This window comes from Mya arenaria, chromosome 1 (assembly GCF_026914265.1).
Source record: "Mya arenaria isolate MELC-2E11 chromosome 1, ASM2691426v1".
Lineage (NCBI taxonomy): Eukaryota > Metazoa > Mollusca > Bivalvia > Myida > Myidae > Mya > Mya arenaria.
This window is the reverse complement of record NC_069122.1, coordinates 16814165-16822675: the sequence shown is the minus strand read 5'-3', so window position 1 is coordinate 16822675 and position 8511 is coordinate 16814165. Positions and strand designations below refer to the sequence as shown.

Sequence of the window (8511 nt, the reverse complement as noted above, 5' to 3'; positions counted from 1 at the left end):
TGCCCCCTTGTAGATTAGATTTTACATGTTTAATTGTATATTGCCATACAAGTATCTCACTGAGACTGCAGACAGATAATTCCATTTTATTATAAGCGGATTAATCAGAGATCGGAGGATACGGAATTTACATATCTCATTTTCTTCTTGTTGATTCTCCTCAAGTTTATGTGCAAAATTAAAACAATACTTAATATAATTATTCCGTGGTTTCAGCCCGAATATATATTCGAATAATTAAGCAAACAGTTAAAATTATCAGGTAGGTTTCATATCGAGGGTTCAAAGGTAGAAGGTGCCAACATCAGTTTTGGTCAAATATGACATTTTGTGTTTTTTCAATTATACAAGGTACATTTTATATGTGGGTAAATTTTCTAGTTGAAGTTCGTTCCTTATATGGGCAAAATTGATAGAATTATATTGAGCTAACTACTTTGTGGGAAAATTTGTTCAGGTAAAAGGTTCCAAGTACAGTTGGTACATTCATCCCAACAACTTTTGTGGCTAACTGTTTATCTTACCGGTCAAGCTGGGGTTTAATATTAGAAAATTAATGTTAATTATCATTAAAATTGTCTTCATATTTATGAATCTCTAATGTCTCACAAACATTATGTTGGAATGCTTAATTTGACTACTAAGGTGAAAGAATATTTTTGTTTTATGGTATTAACTAAGTTAATATTCAAACGCCTATTTAATTTAACTTTACCATATTACTAGAACGAACTAGTGGGCCCATATTTTATAATCATACTAATTAATAACGCAATTGCATTTAAAATTATATAGATAAATCATTTAAGATCTCGTTTATTATATAATACAAATGCAGATAAAGGCTAGTAAAAAATAAAAATAATATTATTGTACAGCAGGATTAAAATTGTTTTTTACTTGCATTGATCTTTGATTATCTAAATGTTTTGTAAAACATCGAATTTCACATATTGGTCAGTCCAATAAGGTTACTTTCTTATAACAAATTAGAATCATACCTTTTCATGAAATAAATCCTGTATATTGTAGATTTCAGAGATTTTTTTTGTTTTGGTCATTCGTCAGAATCAATCAACTTACAAAATGATCAACAGAAAATTTGACAAATCCTCAGCGGTCAATGGCAAAAACTACATACACCAAGCATTGGCTTTTACTACTGACATTAGTTTAACAAGAAAGCCTGGGTGGAAAAAATGACTACACATCACTGAGTACAGTTAAACAGTCAATGATCAAACATTGAAGATACCAGTAACAATACAGCAAAACATTACATGGACAAGTTTGATCGCGTGCTAAAAAATCATTCAATATAAGATCGTAATTTATTTTATAAATGTCATAGATAAGCATATTTTCGCGAGTGGCGAAGACAAGAATGGAAATGTAGTTTTTCTATTTTTCATGTTGTACTATACAGTACATGAAATCAGAGAGAATAGTCTTTGAATACATTTCTTAATAACATAGCCTAAGTGTAAATTCGAACATAGTTTTCAAGCGAAACGTTTTTGAAAAAAACAGGGAGCGGAACTGATAAAATAACGTATTAAACGAGACGACAAACTCATGCAATACTTATCAGGCTGTGGGCATTGACATAGATTTTCCGAATACCAAAAGATATTCAAAATAAAATAGTTTCCTTGCGGGTGCGAAGTTGGAGTATTACGAGCAAGTTTCATGAATGACTGTTTAGGCTTCACGTGGAGACCATGAATGAGGATGATAAAATAGAATATGGCGTAAATAATATAAGGTTATGAAACATTACCGTGAACAATTATATATTTGTCATATGATTTTATTTGTATATGCAACATGAGATTTCCCATCGCATAAAGAGGACACTCTGAGCACTTTTGTTACTGCAAATGCGCTGGGTTGAAGATGACAGTTTGTTTTGACTTCTTCAAGTGCCACCAAAAGTAATAACAGCCACAGCAACGCATTGTGTTAACAGTACCCTGTTAGTGTAAGAAGCCAACTAAACAGAACGTCAGCGGAAAGAAGGCACGCAAGATCGATACATCTATTTCCAATTATTTTCCTGGAATGAAACTCTAAAGTCACAAAGCCTAAGGTCAAATGCTACGGAAAACGTCATTATTGTTACATACTGTCTTTTGAGAACAACTGATTTAGGTACAAGCTATAGGCATTGTATGATAAATGAAATAATTGAGGATGGCTTTAATACACTAAAATGCCTTAAACCTCGCTAATAAGAATCCTTTCAGATTTCACCGATAATCAAGATTTAGAATTCCTGCTTAAAAACTAGCATATGACCTGAATGACTAATGTCTCAATAATGAGATCACGACTCCCTCATACAAATGCATGAGAGATCTCGATATTTTCGAGATGTATAACAAAATATCATAACGTTTTTTAAGACATCTCAGTCCACAGGATTGCTAAATGACCACTATTCATGTTACAGAACGAGTATACATTACTAAATTACTGATGATTCTTCTGAATATATTATATATTACAACATAGAGACGAGAATATATAATATCTAAATATTGCACATAAGTACTAAACATCACGTCACCTATTGCGGTCACAATTGTTTTTGTGAAAGAATACTGTTCAAAACGAGGTCCCCAGACACATTCAATTTACATTAGTGGAGTTCACTGCGTATCAGCATTTTTTACAGATAATTTAAATCTAAAAAACGCATGAACACACGTACACATTGGTATCAGTGTTACAGTAATGCATGAATCAATTCAGGAGAGCGAAACGTCTTAATATCATTTTCAAACCTACTATCAGTATGCAACTTTTGCTGCAGGTATTCATTTTACATACAAAAATAATCCATTAGGTCTGTTCTAATAACTGTGCGTGATTGCCGTCGTTTACTTTAACTAAATTTCCTCAAGTATCCTCAAGACCAGAAATAATTTAGTATGCCAACAACTCTGCAATTAAGAGAAAAAAGCTTACATCTACTATACAATGTATGGCCAAAATACACGCAAACCTTCACTATATGTAATTTATGTATTATAGTGTACCAATCCAGTGAACTATACAGAACATGCTTTTCTGGTGTATCACTCAACCGTAGCTGTCAGGACGAGCCATCTGCGATAACAATAATACAATTTCAACGCCAGGACGAGACTTCTGCGATAAATAATACAATGACAACTATCAGTACCAGTCTCCTTCAATAAGTAATACAATGGACACCACCAGAACGTGGAATTGTGGATGTTCGTGCTTCAAACTACGCTAAACTATTCACTAGTCAGTGTTTGTAATCTGCACTGAACTGATCTTTGTATTCGGCGTTGGTCTATGAAATTAATGGCATGTGTATGACGTGTATTGAAAACATCCGTTTTATTGTTGATATAAGTGTTTGTACGACTCTCGTTTTTTGCTAAGCTTTTTAAAAAGTAAATCGTTTTATACTCATTTTATTTTTAGACGAATGAGTATTTAGTAGTTTAAGTTTCCTTACTATTTTACATCCTTTAAGCGACTACAAAAAAACATGGTTCCCCAGATTTTTTTGAACTTGACAGATTTAAAATTTGTTGTTATTGATTTGCTGTGTAATGCTTCTGACAAAAATGAAATTAAAAATATTATTAATATAAAAAAGTTTATGCTACACCAACATTTAGTATTGAATTTAATGACTGTATTCAGGCATTGCGTCGAGCCTAGACATTAGTTGAAACAAGAAACAAATTTGTGCATTTTTTATCCTTGACCATATTTTTGAATTACTAATTGTTTTGGTGTGTAGATTTTGGTCATGTTGTTGCAAGTATAGTTAGTTTGAATGTCATACATTCGATTATTGTTAATACCGATTGCATTTGTCTTCATGATGTGCTCTAATGCTCTCTAACAGCAGATGAGGTTGTATTGCACGCGCATTGAGCTCTGTCGTGTTACCTTTTGATTTTAATTCAATCTGGATTAGTAAAGCGAACAGTTTTACCATGTTAATCGGATTCTAATCAATAAATTAATTTTTCCACTATGTAGCCGGTTCCGTTTGTGAAAGAGATTATGTGCTGAGGAAGTGAATGTTTAATATGATTTATTTTATTACTGGATCAATCGTTTGACATCCAATTTCGTTTCACAAAGTGAAATGTAAATTGTCTTTAACTCAATTTTGATGTTTTAAGCCTTAGTTGGGTCAATTTGTATGACGTTAATTATGTGTCATAGATGAATACCAGTATTTTCTGTGATTGAGCATGCTGTAATGCCCTCCGTGGATTAGATTAATAGAAAGCCGAGCTATTCTTTTATTTTTTAATCAGAATTTGAGAGACAAAAATACATCTGCCCGATTTTTTTTATGGATTATAGTAAGGTTTTTTGGAACCTGAAGTTCACATGAAGTAAGTTACTTAATTTAGTTTATCATGGCCTCGTCTGTAATATGATATGATATCATTCTTTGGGGAAAAACGCTTCCTGTTTTTGAAGACGTGACATTTAGCACTGATCACTTCAGCTGAATGTATATAACGTGTATTAAAACCGTTTGTTTGTTCAAGTTATTTGAAAAGTCAGTTTGGGCAAAAGACAAGTGTGGTTTTACTAATGAAGGATTTTTCACTTCAGATCACAGCATTATATGGTTATGGAACACGCAATCTAATTATAACAGACAGGATGGGGCATATGAACTGTTATTGTCTTATATATTTGGTGGCCTTAAACATATTAAATTTGGAAGATGATATTTAATTTCTAACCGTTATGTTTGCTACCATTATGAATCTACAATCACTCGTCTTGTGTAGGTGTTTGTCATGAAATGCGTATTTAAAGTTTGCAATGATACACCATTTTCGGATTGCAATTAACCCCGAATGCAACAGAGAAAAATACACTTTTGAGACACAAATTTAAATAACAGTAAAATGAATTTACTAACAGTTCTTCAAATATCATTTTATATTATAAACATTTAAAACCCTGAAATGATGAATAAAGTCCAAAGTCCAAATGTTCGCAAAAATATTTTTACTGCTCCTGGTTTTTCGTGAACTTCACATCCTTAAATCTACATGAAATTTTGAATTGATTGATGAAAGGCCACTTCTGTCAAAAATAATTATTTATTCAAAACAATGAAATACATATAATATTATTCAGGTACACGTAGAGTTTTTTTATCATGATTGTTTTTTGACGAAATTATATTGCCTCTGACTGAAAACTGCGTTGATTTATTGAGATTTAGTAACTTGTGTTTGAAAACTACTCTGAACTGTGGAGATTCAATAATCTGTGTTTTAAAACTTCGTTGAATTTTGGAGATTAAGTAATATGTGCTTGAAAACTTCGTCAATCTATGAATATTGAATAGCCTTTGTTTCAAATTTCCATCTACTGTGGAGATTAAATAGCATATATTTTATAGCTACGTTGAGCAGTTGAGATTTAGTAGCCATTGTTTGTAAACTACGCTTAGTTGTGAAGATGCAGTAACCTGTCCTTGAAAACTACGACGAACGATGTTCAAGCAATATCAATATAGTTGCATTTTGTATCGTTCATTAGTTTAATTGATAATGAAAGCTTGTCTAGGATTCCATTTAAATGCTGAGCAGTTTTATGCCAGGTTGATATAAGCAAATACGACGTAAAAATTAACAGTTTTCATGTTTGCATTATCATTGTCTTTTATCAACAGAAGAGTATGACAGAAATTGTTTATTAAGAACACAGCATATATGTCGTTTTATAATTAATTCTTATGATGGCATTCGTATGAACAGATAACGATGATTTCCGACACAAAATTAAATTTATTATCATGAACTTGTTAGCTTTACGTCTTTCGCTAAGATCGCCCGGGTATTTGATTTGTACACGGCATTTTGTTTTCGTCCTGTTATTGTATACTTGAGTGTCTTTTTGCGGCTTCTGATTCAGTACAAATTTACTAATTTATTTTTCACTGAAAGTTGTCTTGAAGCCTTATATGTATCTTGCTTCGTGTTTATTGGGCACATCTTTTTGAATGTTAGGCTACTATGCTGCAATAATGTATCAGCTATTTATATAGTTTTCCTTGTAATGACTGGTTTTGTTTGTACTTTTATTTATTTGTTTTACATCTAGGTACGTTCTGCATTGCAAAGTGTTGCCGGTCTACTCGTACATAGTTATGATGTGTATGCAACATTCAACATTTTAAGGTTTAAACCTTCTTTCAGTGCCCTCCCATGAATCCGGGGTATTGCAGAATGCTTTTTTATTGGTCAGAATCTTTATTGCCAACACAGCCTTTACACAAACAATTTTGCACTCTTGTGTGTCAAAAGCGCAATAAAATAATGAAAAGCACATCTGAGGATTTACAAGCCAGACATTCCTTAAACTAGGCAAGTAATGCCTTTTTTACTCAATACTCTCTTCTGTTTGCAAGTATTTCTTTCATATTCTTAAATGGTTCAGCGGATAGGTCCTAGTTAATGAGTTATCTTGAGTCTTTTAGACAAGAACCCTTAACCCTTTAGAATGCCATAAGATGTTTCCCCGGTTACCAGTATTTTCCGTGATTCTTTTTTATAATGTAATGCCCGCTGTGGATTAAATTTCATGGTCTTATTTGAATGTTGTCTCATTTTTATATCACAGATAAGTTGCAAGTATATTATGTTTAGGCAACAGCTAATGTTGGCAAACTGCTTCGTCTTTTAATGCAATGCATACACCGCACACGGAGAACCAAATCGCAAACACTAGCTGCAAACACACGAATTAAACGTAGGGCAAATGTTTCATTCATACAGCAGTTCATATTCACATCGGACTAAGCAAAACACTTATGACTAATCATAGAACGTTAACTTTACATTTTAAGAGTGTCTTTTCCTGTAAGACAGTTTATGCCTTTGCAACTGTAATATCGGGCATTTGTGTTTTCCTGCTTCTGCTATTCACGTCATCATTTTGAACATCATTTGAAACTCAAATCCCTCTCGCAGTAATTTAACCAGGAGAATAATGAATCAATGTAGTATTTTCGAGTTCGTTTTCCCGTTTTATCAATTACGTCATTGCATTTTTAATGCCTCTCTGCCATCTTCTGTTGATGTTGTTTGCCATGGCTAAAATTCTTTCAAATAAAACCTATGCAAAGTAATTATAATCAAAGTGCGCTTTTAGGAATAAATTACTTACTATTTATTTGATATTTTGGAAGAACGGCTCGTTTTCAAAGAGATGAATTAAGCCTCTGCAACACCAAGGATAACAGGGATAGTCCACTACTATGTCAAATTTAGTTTTGGGCTAATTAGAAGCCATTACAGAAAATCATTCTATGGAAAAGATTTAACCGGCGACAGTTATATCCAGCTCGCATTTGGTTATACAATCTTATGATAACGTTATGACTGCCATCCCTTTCACAAGTTGTTTTCTTACCGGTTCAACCAAAAACGTATTACGAACCTTGCCTTGACATACATGTTAATATCATCTGGTTAAAGTTATAAGATCTTGCAATTTATTTTCACAGTCAATTCATTTTATTATTTTTTGTATACCTTTATACACTTAACCTTTCTGTTTTGTTAATATATATCACCTTGATTGTAAACAAATTATACGCAGGTATTTCGACTTCGTTTAAATGATGTTTTGGTACTAAATAACAGTTCACATAAACCTGCGATACAGCTGTTAAAATCGTCTTGAAAACATTACATATCAACACAAAACAAATAACGCAAATGCATCTTGACACCGTCTGGATGATAAATATTACGTTTATTGATTAGAAATAACCGTTCTGCAGCAGACGTGTAATTGATTTTTCTTTTCTTTGTTTTGGAAAGTAAGCATTTTTGTACCAATTTGATCTGAAAAAATGCATTAAGGATTGCTAACAAAATTTAATACGTGCACATGACACTGAGTCAGATGCCATGGACATTTCGTAGATCCATGAAGACACTGTGCCCTATGTTGGCCAGGAAATAACATATTGTGATTTTAGGGTTTTGTTTCCCCAAAACGTGTTTGCCCGAGACGAATTTGGTTTGACAACAGAACACTATTTTAACTGTATGTAAGTACATTATAGTATTGTATATTATTATATTATGTAAACTTATAAACCGCCGTTTTCAGACTTATTCGATATGTTTATCACGTTAGTGTCATATGTATAACATGTATATCACGTATATGCCATATGTTTATCACGTTTTTGTCATATGTTTATCACGTATGTATTATATGTTTATAACGTATTTGTTATATTTTTGTGACTTATGTGTGATATGTTCATGACTAATGTGTTATATGTTTATCAGATATGTGACATATGTTTTGTTCACTTTTCAAATCTCTATCAGCAACTGTAACAATTCAGTGTTGAAATATCTTAAACTGTTTTTATCCGAAACAGCTATGTTAACTGAAACGTATATTAGAATTTTCTTTATTCTTTCGTCTACTGGTTTTGTTTTTCTGCATTTTTCAATGAATTTT

At 32.3% G+C, this 8511-nt stretch overlaps 1 protein-coding gene across 1 annotated transcript in view; it reads left to right on the top strand.

Annotated features, from left to right (window-relative positions):
* Positions 1–8054: 8054 nt before the first annotated feature.
* LOC128234727 (uncharacterized) overlaps positions 8055–8511 on the top strand; it is a 126581-nt gene continuing 126124 nt past the window's right edge. The window contains exon 1 of the mRNA XM_052949178.1: positions 8055–8086. The gene's annotated coding sequence lies outside the window, so the exon portion shown is untranslated. The remainder of the gene's footprint in view (positions 8087–8511) is intronic.